The sequence below is a fragment of the Engraulis encrasicolus genome, chromosome 15 (genome assembly GCF_034702125.1).
Source record: "Engraulis encrasicolus isolate BLACKSEA-1 chromosome 15, IST_EnEncr_1.0, whole genome shotgun sequence".
Classification (NCBI taxonomy): Eukaryota; Metazoa; Chordata; class Actinopteri; order Clupeiformes; family Engraulidae; genus Engraulis; species Engraulis encrasicolus.
This window is the reverse complement of record NC_085871.1, coordinates 8,077,645-8,095,457: the sequence shown is the minus strand read 5'-3', so window position 1 is coordinate 8,095,457 and position 17,813 is coordinate 8,077,645. Positions and strand designations below refer to the sequence as shown.

The 17,813-nt window shown below is 41.6% G+C and overlaps 1 pseudogene; it reads left to right on the top strand.

Moving 5' to 3' along the window:
* LOC134464803 (protein O-mannosyl-transferase TMTC1-like) overlaps positions 1-17,813 on the top strand; it is a 116,921-nt pseudogene that overhangs the window by 57,326 nt on the left and 41,782 nt on the right.

Sequence of the window (17,813 nt, the reverse complement as noted above, 5' to 3'; positions counted from 1 at the left end):
GTGTGTGTGTGTGTGTGTGTGTGTGAAAAAGAAATGGTCAAAAAAAGGTACTGCGGGGGGCGCTCTCGACCCTGTAGAGGATGGCAGCATATTGAGTAGCTCCTCAGAACTTTGCATAGAAAATTACCTCAAACCCTATTTTAAACCTGCCACTTGCCGACAACCTGCCTTGGATTGACTATGCCAAACCCCAAGCCTGTAAAGGAGTGTGACATTTTCAAAAAAGCAAACAAAGGAGGTAAGAAAACCCCGAAGACAGCGTCGAACGAAACCGGTAGCGAGGGGGACAAAATGGCGATAGCAGAGGTGCTAAGCGAGCTGAAGGCTCTCCGATCAGAATTTGGATCAAAACTCGATGTAATAGACGGCCGTCTGGATGCAATGTCCAACTCCATTTCAGCATTGGAGGACAAATTTTCAGATATCAGACGAGACGTCTCCTCCAACGAAAAACGCATTGACGAGGCCGAGACCCGCATCTCTGATACAGATGACACGCTACATCACATGGAGGCATCTTTAGCTGCGGCCATGAAAAGGATTGCGCAACTCGAATCAAAGACGGAAGATTTGGAAAACCGTGGAAGGCGTAAAAACATCAGGCTATTTGGTCTTAAGGAGGGCGCAGAGGGCTCGCGCTCACTTTTTGACTTTGTGCGTGAAAAGTTGCCTGTATGGCTTGGACAGGACCCTAGCCAACCCCCTGTACTGGAGAGAGTGCATCGCACGCTGGGTGATATAAAGCCAGATCAGCACAGAGCCGTCCTCATCCGCTTCCTTAACTTCCGAGAGAAAGAGCTCGTCCTCCGTTTAGCAAAGAATCGCAATATCACACACGACGAAAGCAAGATCTACCTCACACAGGACCTGTCGGCCGAGACCATCAGACGGAGACGCAAGTTCGACAGTGTTAAACAGCTGTTCTTGGACATGGGGACTTTCCGAGGCTTTCATCCACATCCTTGCAGGCTCAGAGTACTCCATGAGGAAAAGATTCGCCACTTTTCCTCACCAGAAGACGCTGAAGATTTCTACCGCAGCATCGCTGGTGGGGGTTGCCAGGGTGGTGGTTGCCAGGTAGGGGAAAACTCCACTTCAACTGAGGGGTGAGTGGCATTATGACCTATTTTCACATACAATCTCACTGAGCCAAACAAGAACTGAAACCTTAATGGAACTTTGCAGATATGGACATTGATTTGAAACCAAACTTAACATTATTTTAAAACATTTTTGACAAAATATTTTTATTTCTGCCCTACCTATGACTCTTTTATGACACTAAGTTTTCAGCTGATCTGAAATTTGTTTTATGTGGCTCGTGAGACCTTTTTGGTTTTAAAATAGGGGGAATTTACATTTTTTATTTCTTTGCTGTGCATTGTTCAGGGGCATCTGTTGTACATTCTGTTAGACAGTATCAGGGTTATTTTTGCAATGGGACTGCCTTGTCAATTGGGGACTAGGCTTCTGGGTGGGGGGTGGGGGGGAAGGTTTGTCAGTGTTGAGAGGGATTTTTGTCTTGTCTGCCCTTGTTTCATTTATTTTATTGTTTATACTTTTTGTATATTTTGTGTCTTTTTTTGCAAGTGTATTATATGGTGCAATAGTGTTCATTTCACATATGGTAAACTCACTTAATGTGGTAACATTTAACGTCAGAGGTCTAGGTCATCCAATTAAACGTAAGAGAGTCCTTTCATTTTTAAAAAGCAAAAAAGTAGACATTGCGTTTCTACAAGAAACTCACCTTTCAAATGAGGAACATAAAAAACTGAAGAGAGACTGGGTAGGACAGGTTTATTTTTCAAGTTATACAAGCAATAAAAGGGGGACAGCAATACTTATCCATAAAAATTTGCCATTCATCATTAAAGAAGAGCACTATGATCAGGAAGCCAGGTATGTCTTGATTTGTGGGCTATTATATGGTCAAGAAATTCTTTTGCATAACATTTATGCACCAAATGAAGACTGCCCCAAATTCATGTCAGACATGATAACTCTGTTTACTCAACATCATAAAGACCTGGGAGTCGTGGCCGGCGACTTTAATTGTAACTGGGATGGTAATTTAGATAAGTCATCTCATTTAATATCCAATCCAAATGCATCTAAAGCGCTACAGTTGGCCTGTAGCGATGCAGGTCTGGTTGATGTCTGGAGAGAATTTAACCCAACCATTAAAGATTACTCATTTTACTCAACTAGGCATAAAACATATTCAAGATTAGATTACTTTCTTTTACCTCAAGACCAACTTTCCGTTGTGACCTCCTGTACTATCGGATCAATCCTTATTTCTGATCATTCTCCAGTGTACCTCACACTTGCCATAGGGCATCAGAAACAACAAACCAAATACTGGAGATTTAATTCATCACTTCTCTCAAACACAGAAGCCTGTCTAAAAATTAGGCAATGGATAAGTCAATACAGGCAGGAAAATTCAGACTCCCCAGTTTCAAATGCCGTAATGTGGGATGCGGCCAAAGCAGTAATCAGGGGACATCTTATCTCATATACAAGTGCTAGGAAAAAGGCTGCCAATGAGCGTGCTTCTCAGCTTCAAAAAGAACTCACTACCCTTGAACAGTCCCACAAACAAGCGCCTACAGAGGACAACCTGAGGAAACTTAATGCTGTCAAGACTGATCTCAATCTCATTCAAACAGAGCAAGTAAAAAAACTTCTATTTTTCACAAGACAGCGTTATTATGAATATGGAAATAAGCCCAGCAGACTTTTAGCTTACCAGCTCAAAAAAGAACGAACTGATCGCACCATAAAACACATACGTCAGGCAACAGGCCAATTGCGGTATGATTTGCAAAGTATACAGTCCTCTTTCCTTGACTTTTACAAAAAATTATACACTTCAGAAAACCCCTTAGAATCAGACATTCAGTCATTTCTAGAGCAACTATCCCTACCCACACTGTCAGACGAAGATAATGCACATCTAGGTCGCCCTTTTACTTCAGAGGAGGTGCTAGAGACCATTAAATCATTACCACTAGGAAAATCCCCAGGATTAGATGGATACCCTGCCGAATTTTACAAAACATTTTGGCCTGAAATTGAGCCCCTTTTTATGCCCATGGTTCAGGACTTTTTTAAGAAAGGACTGCTCCCTGACTCCATGAAAACAGCTGTGATATCACTGATACACAAGAAAGACAAAGATAGTGCTGAATGCTCCTCATACCGTCCAATTTCCCTACTTACAGTTGACTTAAAAATCTTATCCAAACTGATCACGCGAAGACTGGAGAACCTACTACCCATGCTAGTTAACCCTGACCAGTCTGGTTTCATTAAAGAACGATATGCCTCAGATAACATCAGGAGGTTATTGGACGTCATTGACTACTCTTCCCTGTCTGAACGCCAGGGACTGCTAATCTCACTGGACGCTGAAAAGGCGTTTGACAGGGTGGAGTGGTCCTACTTAGTTGCTGTCTTGAAGAAATTTAATTTTGACAAAACATTTATTGGGTGGATTATAAGTCTTTACAGTGACCCCCAAGCACAAGTGTGCGTCAATGGGTCTTTGTCTGAAAGATTTAGCCTATTCAGAGGCTGTCGTCAAGGCTGCCCTTTGTCTCCTCTTTTATTTAATTTGGCCATTGAGCCTCTTGCAGAGGCAATTAGAGCAAGTAAAGATATGCATGGCATTGACATTGGTAGTAAAGAGAATAGAATTTCTCTTTATGCAGATGACGTTATATTATACTTGTCTACCCCAGAGAGATCAATTCCAGTAGTACTGGACCTAATTAGTAAATTTGGAAGAATATCAGGTTACAAAATTAACTTGACAAAATCCAATGCCTGTCTACTTAACTCAGATATTCCAGCTGAACTAAAAAGAATTTCTCCCTTTACTTGGGCACAAGGTGGTTTTAAATACCTGGGAATAAATGTCTCTCCTAATCTAAAAGAATTATTTAAAATAAACTACACCCCCCTACTTAGCAAAATCAAAGAGGAACTGGAGTTTTGGACTCTGCTTCCTATCTCTTTTATTGGACGAATAAACATAATTAAAATGAATGTGCTACCACGATTTAATTATCTCTTCCAATCCTTACCATGTTATCTTAACAAAACATTCTTTCAGTCAATTAACAAATTGATAAACTCTTTCATATGGAAAAAATCAACACCTAGGATCTCACTGAAAACCCTAACAAAATCTAAAGAAAAAGGTGGTCTGGGTCTTCCAGATTTTCAACTGTACTACTGGGCAGCACAGACTAAGGACACCATTAGTTGGATACAGAACCGAACAACTGCTCATTGGACAGATATTGAAGCTGAACTCTGTTTTCCCAGCTCAATCACTACTCTGCCATTCATCAATAACACAAAAACCATAAAGTCAATATCTAAAACATATGTTATAGCAAACTCTCTTCAGGCTTCGCAAGATGTAAAGAGATTTTGTGGATCACATACCACCATTTCTACTCTGGCCCCTCTATCATTTAACCCAGACCTGCCACCCCTGATAGGGGAAGCCCTTACTAAGTGGAAAGAATATGGCATACTTCAGTTCCAGAACTTATTTGAGGAGGGCTCTTTAAAATCTTTTGCAGACCTCAGATCAGAATTTGACATCCCAAACCAAGACTTCTATAAATATCTACAGCTTCGTCATTATATAACCACATTGGAAAAGCAGGGCAAATGTCTTTTACTTTATCAACCATTGAGGAAATTATTGTAAACTCCACAAAGCTGAAAGGGAAGATTTCAGTGATATATGGAGCTTTGCTAGACCACAATAGCTCCTCCTTGATTTCACTTAGAACTGTATGGCAGAAAGACTTAGAACAAGACCTTGATGATGAGCTTTGGGACAACATGTGTAATAATGTTTTTGTTTCTTTATCTTGTAACAAAATCATAGAGCAAAATTACAAATTTATGCACAGAATGTACCTGACACCAGTACGTCTTAGCAAGATGTATCCCAATGTGTCCTCTAAATGTCATCGCTGTAAGACATGTACTGGTTCTCTTATCCATGTATTTTGGAATTGCAAGGAACTGAAACACTTTTGGAATGCAGTACACAATCTGACAAGCAAACTTTTGCAAATCCAATTCACACTATCACCTCTATTGTATCTCTTTGGTACAGATCCAGATCACACATTAGACCCCATCTCAAATAAAAGAATTGGTATAATCGCATACGTAGCCAAAAAATGCATACTGCTCAACTGGAAACAAGCTACAGCACCCACAATTAATATGTTTAGAACAATAATGAATGATACAATGCAACTGGAACACCACACATACCACTTGAAAGGTAAAGGGGATCTTTTTGCTCAAACACTGGGACCTTTGATAATCGCCTGATGCCTCATTTTGATCCATTATATGACCTACATCTATGTTTACCTGTCTCTATTTTCTTTTTTCTAAATTATGTCATTTATAACAATAATACACTTGACTTTATTTTACTGTATTTATGTTTATTATTATTATTATTATTATTTATTTTATTATGTTTATACTTTTGTTTTTCCCAACTTAAGCATGCACCAATATTTGTAATACGTCTTATGTGTTGTTGTGTTTGTGTATGAAAAATGAAAATTCAATAAATAAACAATTGAAAAAAAAAAANAAGGTACTGCAACTATGCTGCTTATTGAAATTGGGCTGCCTATTGCCAAATTTGATCTTTACATGAAAGTTTACTAAGTATTAAACAAATATTTTCTAGTATGGTCCAAGTACAGTCACACAGTGGAAATTCAAAATGGCGGACCATGGAGAAGAGCCCCCTTTTCATGTATGAAAAGTGCAATTTTTCCAGTCATAATGAATACTTAGAATTTGATGCTGGTGGTAAGTATTCATGAAAAAGGTATCATTGGTGAATAGGCAGCACGAATTCTGGAAATAAACAACTAAAGATCTCACACAGTGTCCCTTTAAATATGTGGAGCTACTGCTATTGCATCTGTGGCTAAAAAGGTATCACACAGACACAAATCTACTGTCTTATGTCTCGCTCTCACACGCTCTCAAGCATGCACACACACAGGATGATCTCTGCTTAAAGTTATGTAAGGTTTTCATCAGACTGTCAAACTGCATTGCGTCTGTGACATTTCTGTCTGCATTGCGTTTTTGACTTTCTCTGATGTCTGCATTTTGCAGAGGAGGAGAACTGATGTTCTCATTTCTTGTCATTTCCGGGGAGCTGGAGAGATGCAATGTTCTTATAGTATGCTCCACTAACTCCTAGGGGTGTGCATTGGCACTACCCTCACGATTCGATTCGATTGCGATTTGGGAGGTAACTATTCGATTCGAAACGATGCAGTCTGATTCTACGAGGCATTGCAATGCATTACATTTCTACTGAAAGCAAGACCAATTTTAAATCAGTCACAAGGCAATACAAGCAGTCAAAAGCAGTGCAGTGCTGTAATTCAATTTCACTTTCATTTGTTCCCAGAAATATGTTATTCGAAGTAATTGAAAATATATGCCGCATCGATTAAGGCACTTGCTGAATCGTTTATTGAATTGTCCTGCCCCGCATTTGCGATTCATTGCCGAATCGATAATTGTTGACCCCACAACAACATTTGGGGGCAGACAAGAAACAATGTGGATGTTGGAATGGGGAATTTGTATGGTGGAGTCAGTGGATGAATCATCCTAATTGCTTGTTTTTATTATCCATTTCATTTGTATTTATTCATAGGCTTTCTTTAACCAGGAATCGGTCCCATTGAGTTACATTGTGTGTGTGTGTGTGTGTGTGTGTGTGTGTGTGTGTGTGTGTGTGTGTGTGTGTGTGTGTGTGTGTGTGTGTGTGTGTGTGTGTGTGTGTCTGTCTGTCTGTCTGTCTGTCTGTCTGTCTGTCTGTCTGTCTGTCTGTCTGTCTGTGTGTGTGTCTGTCTGTCTGTCTGTCTGTCTGTCTGTCTGTCTGTCTGTCTGTCTGTGATATAAAGAGAAAGATATTCCCAGTACTGGGTGGAGCTTTGTGGGACTTGGGTCACACTGTTTTGTTGTACTGTCCCATGCTCCAATGCCCACCAGGGGAACTGCTGTATGACTGCAGCTCATTTCTTTGCCTTTTCCTTCGGTTTGAAAATCACCTCCTGACCCCCAGCTAACAAGTCCCCTCAGCAGCCTTGAAAACATGCCAAGCTGTAAGAACTCTCTTTCTGTCCCTCTCACACTATCCCTCACTCCTTCTTTCTACTGTATCTGTCGTTCAGCAGCCTTGACAGCATGCAAAGCTGTAAGAATGCTCTCTTTCTCTCTATCCCTCTTTCTCTCTCTTGTCTCTTTCTGCCCCTGCCCCGTCTCTTTCATAGCTTTCAACATCAAACACGCTCAGGCTTTATCAGTGCACAGACACTATCCAGTGTGAAGGACAAGATCACAGTAACAGAAATATTTCAGAAGTCTGTCCTTCATTTTCTTTCATGCATCACTTTTCTTTAGGCCTCTCTCTCTCTCTCTCTCTCTCTCTCTCTCTCTCTCTCTCTCTCTCTCTCTCCGTGTTCATCTCTCCATCCCTCCGAGTGACCTTTTTGGAAGCTCTGTCTCTTCAAACAGATTCCCTGAAGAGGGAGATATAGTGAGGGAAACAACTGAAACCACTTTGCCCCACCTTCCCGACCTCAATCTCTCTCTCTTTCGCTCTCTCTCTCTCACACACACACATACACACATGCACGCACACTAACGCACACACGGCAAGTCAGTTTTTTGTACGCTTTGATAATACTTCCAGGCATGCCAATAAAGCACATTTGAACATGAATTTGAATTTAAGACGGGATGAAAGGCAGTGTAGACAGGGTGTAGATGTTTTGGGATCAGAGATGTCTAAATTTGAATATATTCAATGATGACCATGTCCACAGCCCGTGATTTTTCTTATGATAGGAGCTTTGCAGGCGTTTCTCACCTTCCTTTTTCCTCTGACTGTAATACCGTTTCTGCTTCTGTTTCAGAGTGTGGAATGTCATTTTAATTCGGTTAGTCTTCGTGGCTGCATGTGATCCACCAATCGAATCCAGTGAGCACAACTGGCTGGGTCCGCTGGGTCTTTCCTCCCTGCCTGCCTGAGTGATGGAATGTGACACAGGGGAATAGAAAAGAGTGTGATACAATGATACAAGTACTTCCTTTGTTTGCTTCATATAATGTTCTGTTCATATAATAAATCAGTATAAGGAAACACCAAAAGGGGGCACTTTCATGAGTAAATCATACATGGTATAAGTATATTTTTAAATAAATAATGATTAAAAAGTTCTTACCCATTGTGTGTGTGTGTGTGTGTGTGTGTGTGTGTGTGTGTGTGTGTGTGTGTGTGTGTGTGTGTGTGTGTGTGTGTGCGTGCGTGCGTGCGTGCGCGCATGTGTGCGCGTGTGTGAGTGAGAAAATAGTGTCTGTGAAGACTTATTTGAAATCCCTGTCCTCTGACAGTCTTAGATCCACAGAGCCTCTGACGGTCGTGATGAGTCCCGTGTGCTCTGCACTTGCAATTCAGCTAGTGCAGAATGAATCTCTCTCTCAACCAACACCATTCATCCCTTCCTCTATCCCTCTATCCTTCCTTTCCCTCCATGCCAAAAAATATCCTCCTTCCTCCTCCATGTCCTCCTCCTCTCTGTCTCTGTTCTGCTGCTGCCTCCACCATCCTCCAGCATTGCTCTTGAATGTGTCTGGCAGTATAAATCATCTAATCCAGACAAATAGCTTGACACTTACAGTTGAATTAATGAGCTGTGCTAAGCGTGTGATTTAATGACGGTAACGCAGGTAGCATGCAATGCAACACGATTAACCAACTGCGATTAGGGGGAGGTTAAACGATCAAGCTGCACATGGTTTTAGTCTATTTGGCAACACCTGCTGTTAGCCATGTAGTTCTGGTCCAAATGGAATCTCATGGTTCTACATGATAGGCCTATAGACATTTTATGTATCATGTTTCATTGCAATGATAATGATGATAATGTATGCCACTTTATGATTGCAATGCACTTTATTATAATTATGACTATGCACTTGTCGCTTAACTAGGTGTTGGGGGTGGAAAACTATTAACGGAGCCTTTCAGAGCCCGGTGGAACTGATGACTATTTCAAACTGGGAACACTGATGATGGGCTAGACCCGAAACTTTTGTCCCTTGTCTGTCGATTTTATTTACTTTATTCCGCTTAGTTTAATATAGTTTTTGATTTTGCATTCAGCTCTTGTGTGCGACTCCTTTCTTCCTTATCTCATGGTTCCACCCATGTCATCTCATTGCTCACTGCTCCACCTTGATTCGCTGCACCTGTCCTGTTGATTATTCAGTAGCCTGTCTCTTCTGCTGGTTTTATTTCATGTCCACTTCATGGTCTTCATCTGCCCATCGCTTTTCTTACTTACACACTTATTTTGTAATATTTGTTATAATATATTTTATATTATTATATAGTACAGAAATAAGGAATACATTGCCTTTTGCTCCCTCAACCCTAATTCACCCTAGATAAGTGTAACTACTAGAGATAAAGTATGACTTACTTGTTTCATTAACCAGACAGCAGATAAAGCTCATCAGATGAGGAACTTCCTGTAACAATCCCCAAAACTAACCAAACTCTTTGTATTGCATGGAACAGATAAATGAGAATCTTCACAGAAAACCTTAAGCCTCCTTAGTCCTAATATTTCGACAGTGGGGCTGTAAGGATACACTTCAATCACAATTCGGTTCGTATCATGATCTTCGACTTACGGTTCGATGCACCCCACGATTTCTTAAGGACCAGTTCAGTCAATTTCAATATGCTGTTCTATTTCTCCCACTACCCTTGACTTGTCAGTACCCGGTGATGCCATATTTTTTGGCTCAGCCCTGTCCAAGATATGAGCAATTTTAATGGGGGCAGCGTTTGCTTACATAAAAAAAAAAAAATAACATAGGCCTATTCCAAATATTTTCCCAAAAGGTACCACTGTTTGCTAATTGTCTGCCGATGTTTTATAACGTTTTGGATGTTTTTGGGAATAAATAAAAATGTTTTTTTTTTTATGTAAACAAAGCGCTGCCCCTATTACAATGACAAGGATCTCGGAAACAGCTGAAGAAGAAAAAAAAAATCTGACACGTCCAGGGTATAGTGTGAGCATTACAACTGCATGTTGAAATTGACTGAACTGGTCCTTTAAATGTATCTTTCACTTATTTATTAAATATTTATTAATTCGCTTTTTTACATTTATAAAGAAAATATATATAGGTACAATAAGTTACATAAGGCTACTAATAATTCAAAAAAAGTGTAAAAATAATAATGAAGCCTCATCACATGATGTGGACGTTTTCTGGACTGAAATCTAACAGAACTTTGGAAGGGCACATCACAATTTTGCTTTCTTGCACCGCGATTCAGTATCGCAATTCTGCGCATCTCGATTTCTCAGTTCGATACAATATCTTTACAGCCCTATTTGACAACACTGTCCCTCCCCTTAGGACTTGCTGCTGACTTTCCTGTCCTCTTGGTACTCCTACTGTACTGTCCTTGCTGTGAACTTGGAGGCAAGATATTCTCTGTGTGAGGAGAATGAAAGAACTCATTTGTTAAGATCATTAAGATGTTCTCCCTTTCATTTCAAATTGCTACTGTGTCAGTGGCTCTTTTTTTCTCACCCCCCTGGAGTTTGGTAATGAGTCATTCGAATATATAGGCTGCTTCTCCTCAATCAAGCTTCTGCTCTCATTTCCTTCCCGGGTGCAGTTTTCTCTGAGAATCCTGTAGTATTTGCTCTTTCTTTGCTCTTTTTTTCCACTTTCTTGTTTAGAGCCTTCTGTCAGAGAAGTCTGCCATAACTTAGCAAGACAAAAATCTATCCAGGTGCAGCTCTCAAGAGCTCTGTGGGGGTCTGAACCACACGCTGGGAAGCATTCTTACATCTCGTGTGTACAAATGCAGTGAATCTCACGACTCTGTAAGACGTAAAGAAGTACATATTTTTACATCATGGGGTCCACTCTAGTCTGATCTAGTCTAGTGTCTGGTTTGGAAAAATCACGTCTTATATTATATTTACTTATAATGTATTTATTGATGACATTTTGCAGTGACAGATTTGCCCTTTGGTGTCCAGTTTGGTGAGAAGGAGCACCCTTTTGAGTGTTTTCGTCTTGTACTTTGTATGGGATAATATGCACATGAATGTGATTCTGAATATGGGTCAATATTACTTACTTTCTAGGCCACTTACCGGTAGTTTGTGATGATGCTGATCCATCTCCATGGCTGCCTCTCGCCCATGGCCTACATGCACTCCTCCAATTTCTTCCACAGCTCCACACAAGTGAACTGCTTTGTCTGCAGTATAACCACAGGGCAGTTGGGGAGCAAGAGGCGTTGTTGTTGTTGCATAGTGGTTGGTCCCAAGACTAAATATCCACAACAGTGTAGGCATTCACATCATATTGTGTGGGAAGCTGCAGTGGAGTTGTGTACTAACTTCTTGCTGCAGTTCATGCTGCTGGAGGGCATAACAATGTTTGGAACTTAAAATGAACATTGAAATATGAGAGACTAGACTAAACATTATGACTTGGTAAAATGTATCGTTACACTGCTAACAGTATATCATAGCAAAATTATTTTTAAATGTGGAACATAAACCCTGTTACATTCTTGGTCAAACAGTTGAATCATCAGATGCTAAATGAGCACACTCAGTAGATCCCCAGACAAGAATGCCAGTCAGTCCTGAAATGCACATGCAGTGGAGGGCAAGAGAGATGCATAGTGTATGTGTGAGTACCGGTAAGTAAATTCTATACTGCACAGGATAGCATGCCCTTGCATATGTGTGCAGTTTAGGGGTGTCACCAGGTTTGTGCGTGCGTGTTTCTGTGTGGTTTGTGTATTTAAAAATTGTACCGGATATTTCCTTTGTGCATGTGGTATGTTTGCTTATACAAGAACTACTACTTCCAATCAGTTTTGAATCTTCCTCTCAATTTCTCTTCATTGTCTGTCTTCTCCCTCTCTGCTCCCCAGAGGAACCCCACTGAGCTCTCTCCACCACCAACCAACAGCAATTCAATTTCTTTCTTTCTTTCTTTCTTTCTTTCTTTCTTTCCTTCTTTCTTTCTTTCTTTCTTTCTTTCTTTCTTTCTTTCTTTCTTTCTTTCGCGCTTTCTTTCTTTCTTTCTTTCTTTCTTTCTTTCTTTCTTTCTTTCTTTCTTTCTTTCGCTTTCTTTCTTTCTTTCGCTTTCTTTCTTTCTTTCTGTCACTCTTTTTCTCTTCCACTCTTTTTCTTTCTTTCTTTTCTTTCTTTTTCTTTTTCTTTTTCACTCTTTCGTGCGTGTATGTGTATGAGTGTGGACTGTGTGCATGTGTGTGTCTTAATGTTGTGAATTGTTTTCCTCTTTTCCCACACAAATCACTTTACACAGGCACAGTTCAATCCATACAGGTTTACCGGCTGCTTAAATGACATTAGCATTGTGACCGCTGGCTGAAGGTCACGCTGTTGTTTTGTTGTTGTCTGATTGATTGCTTGGTTTGCGTTTGATACGTCTCAGTCTAATTGGCCAATTCCCTCTCCCATTCTTTTCCTCCTTCTTTTGTTCCACGTGTCAGGCATCTCTCCTGTTCAGGGCTGAAGGATCTGCTGTGACTCTGTACTCCTTTCATCAAGCGCGCCTGTTTCATCTCTCTCCATGTAAGTGTTCACTCTCTCTAGTGCACACACACACACACACACAGAAACCGCCCTATCGCATTCAATCAGGGGCCAATCCCAACCATTTAAGTGGTTGATGGGCATGGTCTGCTATGATCCCCTGTAAGGAAATTAGGATTACAGGTTGTTCACAGCAAAGGAGCTAAAAGCTACGCAATGTGTCTCCAAGACACCTCTCAACCCCGATTAGTCTTTTCTCACAGAGTGGGTTGGTGTGGTTAGCTTTAATTGAATCAGAGAGTGCCATAGATAATCTGACTGGTTTCTACTGTGTGCTGCGTTTAAGATGCTGGTCTAGCTATCAGGTCAACTCTATGCAGGAATTTGGTCTGGACAAATCGTGTTGTAAATTAATCCCAGTTTTCCAGGAGAGGTCCGGGGGGCAGGTCAAAATTACTTTCATGAAATGCCTCCTGCTGGTTGAACCTACAATCAGTTAGCTCACTCTTCCTTTACCTCACATGCAAATGGTACTAGTGTGTCATCGCCTTAAACACACCCCATACAGCCATTGGAAATGCTCAAAATGAATTGGTTCTGAATCCTGAGCAGATATGAAAGGTTCTAGGAAGCAGGCCCAGGCTAGTATTCTGCCAATCCTGTGAACTATCTTGTTTTTTTCTGGTTGGAGCTGTGGACCATGATCTTCCTCAACTTTCCATCACCACCTAATTCAGTAACCGCAGAGGTACAGGCAAAGATTCTTTACATTTAGATCGTCTCTGGTACAGGCAGCAGTTTTGTAAAACAGATGTGTTTGGCTCAATAATGGATCAATAGGAATCTGTTGTTGTTCACAGTTTATTCAGATTTTAATTATTATATTTGTATGTTGTTGCTTTTCACAAGTTCCATGTGCTTCAAGAGAATGCATAGAAACTGTAAGCAAAATTAGTTTGATTGATTTTCAAGACTTTCAAGACTACAGGAGAGTATTCTAAGTGAGAGGTATAGTGACTAAGGTGTCACATGGTTTCATTCTCCTAGCAAATAAAGCCACAGTGCTCTCTCTCTTTAGGATGTTTACCACTTGCTCTGATTTAACACGATACTTTACCATAATAATTAGCATGAATGTATTGTATTCTTGGGTATAAGGTAACTTAAATTGACACCATTGACCAGGTCCACTGATGTGTTTGATGTCTTGACTGATGTTATGTAATGTGTGATGTCCTGACTGGTGTCTTCTGACCTGCAGGTGGTGTTCATCATGTGTGTGAGGCTGTGGCTGATGGGAGGCTCCATGCCCCTCTTCTCAGAGCAGGACAACCCCGCCTCCTTCTCCCCGCACCTCCTCACCAAATAATGACCTCACTTCTACTCTCCGTCTATTACCTACAACTTACAACCTCCTCCACCCTTCATTAGCTATGTATAAAGTAGAAGTAGAAGAACTCTTACAAATGTAATAACAGCACTAGTAATATGATATTACATGGTTTCAACTATGTGATATCTCACTACTATTGTTGTAATTGCACCTGCAAGAGTACTACTTCTACTTCTACTTTATACAACTCTGTTCTTTTTAGGCAACTTGGTAATCTGGCAGCACCAGCAGATCATGTCCCTAAAATCCATTTACTCCATGGTCTCTGGCACCTGCCCCAGAAGAAATGATTCCTCCTCTCTGCCAAGGAGTTGGTTACACATCAGTTATTAATGTCAGCCAAGCAGGTTGTGCCTCTGCAGCGTGCCTGCCTGTTTGTTTGTTTGTTTGTTTGTTTGTTTGTTTGTTTGTTTGTTTGTTTGTGTGTAGTGGGCAGGTTCATGGCAAAAGTGCCATGTTATTTTCCAGGAGGAGCTGGGCTAATATCCAAGAAGAGTTTCTCTGGCTCTTGGAAACCCTCTGTGCATTCCTCTTCCAGTGTTTTGCACGCCGCATGGAAGCTGAATAATAAACATTGTGTTACAGTGCAGTTTGCTGCAGCATCATAAATGAAAATGACATGTCGAGTATGTAGTAGACTCTTCAAATCTATCAGGCTTTTGATTTAGGGGTTTTAGAAACACATCACCCCTCCCCTCTGAAGGACTAAGACACCTTCCTCCATGCCTCTTGTGTGCTTACATGCCTGGTTGGCTGGTGGGTCGTGGTGAAGTGGATGGGTTTCTGTTATCCAGAAGAGTCGAGTGAACAGCCGCTGGGGAAATGAATCCACAGCCTGTACGTATTTCCCCCCCAGTGCTGCTCCGCTAGTGTTGTGAATATGAGCGGTGCAGCAGGCTACAACCCCAACGGGTCGAGTGGGCTGCTCTGCTCCGCTCTGCTCATAAATGAGAACTCTTAGGCGTGAAATGGAAAAGCTCCACTCTCCTGTAACAGCTTTTGGAGAGGTGTGTCATGAAGAGGAAATGCTTTGGAGAAGCGTGACCTGAGAGGTAGAAGCAGTAAAAGAGACTATGTGTGTGTGTGTGTGTGTGTGTGTGTGTGTGTGTGTGTGTGTGTGTGTGTGTGTGTGTGTGTGTGTGTGTGTGTGTGTGTGTGTGTGTGCGTGTGCGTGTGCGTGTGCGTGCGCGTGCGCGTGCGCGTGCGCGTGCGTGAAACTGTGTATCCATCCATGATGTCCATTCACAAATGTTACCTTTTTAACAAATACTTACCACCACCATCAAATTCTAAGTATTCAATATGACTGGAGGAAAATTGCATTTTTCATACATGAAAAGGGGGCTCTTCTCCATGGTCCGCCATTTTGAACATTCGAGACATTTTTAGCTGCAAAAGTTGCTGTACTTTGGTCATACTAGTAAATACTAGTTTATTACTTAGTAAATATTCATGCAAAGATCAGATTTGGCAATAGGCTGCAAAATTTCAATGACAAGCATAGTTGCAATACCTATTCTGGCCACAATCTTACACAGTGCACCTTTAACGTGGCCGTGAGCTAAGACTGCATGAGAGTGCATATGAATGACTCTCATTTTGTGGTGTCCTGTTGTTAATGAGATGTTAATGAACAGTCATCATGTCAGCACATTCCCTGCAAACCAATTCATTATTCATAAGCACCACGTATCACAGTCAGTCCTGATCAATTTATGGCAGCAGTAAGATTTAATTACACAAAATTTCAGGGCTGGTTACGGGGCAGGGAAATGGATTGGAATGGATTATCTGATTGGCAGTGCACTCACAAGGAAAGAGAGATAAGTATGTGTGCAAGCCCGGCCCGCATACACAGTCTGTGACATACCGCACACACGCACACACACATGCACGCGCACACGCACACGCACACACACACACACACACTCGCGTACACACGCACACACATACACTCGCACACACACACACACACACTCGCGCGCGCGCGCACACACACACACACTCGCGCACACACACACACACGCACACGCACACACACACACACACACACACACACACACACACACACACACACACACACACACACACACACACACACACACACACACACACACACACACAGTTGATGTGTGATGGAACGCCTCCACTAAGTCCATGTTCTCATATTAACAGAGCAGGAGACTGGAAGGGATCTATAAAGGTCTTGAGTGTCTTTTCAGGGCAGTGTTGGGCCATTATGTGCTATTTTCCGTACAAGTGTGTGACTAGAGTCAGCTGAACTGCGTGTGGTCCCCATCTGTACCCACTTGGAGCCAGGCCAGAGCACTGTGCCAGGATCAGATATTAGCGCCATGTGTTGCCAAGGCTCCCTGCTAAAGGACTTGGTAGAGGATGTTGCCTCACTGGTGCTTTTGCAGTTTGCTGAAGTCTTATCTCTGCTGATGGCTATTAAGATTAGTCCATGACTAATGATAAGGGCTTGGGTTACCTTCAGGAAGATTGTTAGATAGATATTTCATGCATGATGAATAAAAATCACGATGTACAGTACAGCCTTTGTGTGTGCAAGTCATATACTGCATGAATAAATGCATACATGAGACACTGCCGTGGCCAACCGGTAGGGCACTCGCCTGCCATGTGGCTGACCCGGGTTCAATTCCCGGCCTGGGTCCTTTGCCGACCCCTCCCCGTCTCACTTCGAATTCGCTTCCCATTCACCTCTCACACTGTCCTATCAAATAAAGTCGAAAAAGACCAAAATAAAATCCTTAAATGCATACATGAGTAAATGCAAACATGCAGATGCACACACACACACACACACACACACACACACACACACACACGCACACATCCCTTTATTTCCATAAAGTACTACTACTATTGCTACTACACTACTATCACAATTGCTACTACTCCTACCGCTGCTGCTACCATACGGTCACTGCTTCTACCCCTATTGCTATTATTAGACATCAATGTACAGATTTTGTGACTTTGTGAGATGAATCTACCGGACTGGCAATGTTGGAGTATGCAGATGCATGCTAATAAGGACATTATCTTTAGGCTAGATGTGATTTCTGTTTCAAATTATTTCAGTGCGTAATGAACATTTCCAGAATGTCGCTTGAAAAATTGATGAGGATGCGTTGTGTCGGCTAGGTTTAGTGAATCTACGTAAATCCAAAGTCCCAGAACAGCATTTCATCAATTTGTGAAGTGGGGCAAGCTGTGTGTACATATGAATGTGTGTATCTACCATGAGCAATTTCTGTTTGAAAGAGGAGAAGATGTTTGTGCATGTATGTGTGTGTAAGATTGTGTGATTGGCATTTTAATATTAACATGGATGCTACAGATTACCTTTCCCTCAAGCATGTCTGTGTGTGTCTGTGTGTGACAGAGTGATTTGCACATACGCATCCACACGTGTGTCTGTTTCAGCAAATGTACTTGTAATAAATGCACATCTCTGTGTGTGTGTGTGTGTGTGTGTGTGTGTGTGTGTGTGTGTGTGTGTGTGTCTGTGTGTGTGTGTGTGTGTGTGTGTGTGTGTGTGTGTGTGTGTGTGTGTGTGTGTGTGTGTGTGTGTGTGTGTGTGTGTGTGTACTTGGACCTCTGACCAGACGGTGCCTGTGCCCGCCCCAGTTACGTTCACTAAAGTGCTAACCTGCGAATCACCTGCGTTCACACCGGGCTCTGAACCCAGT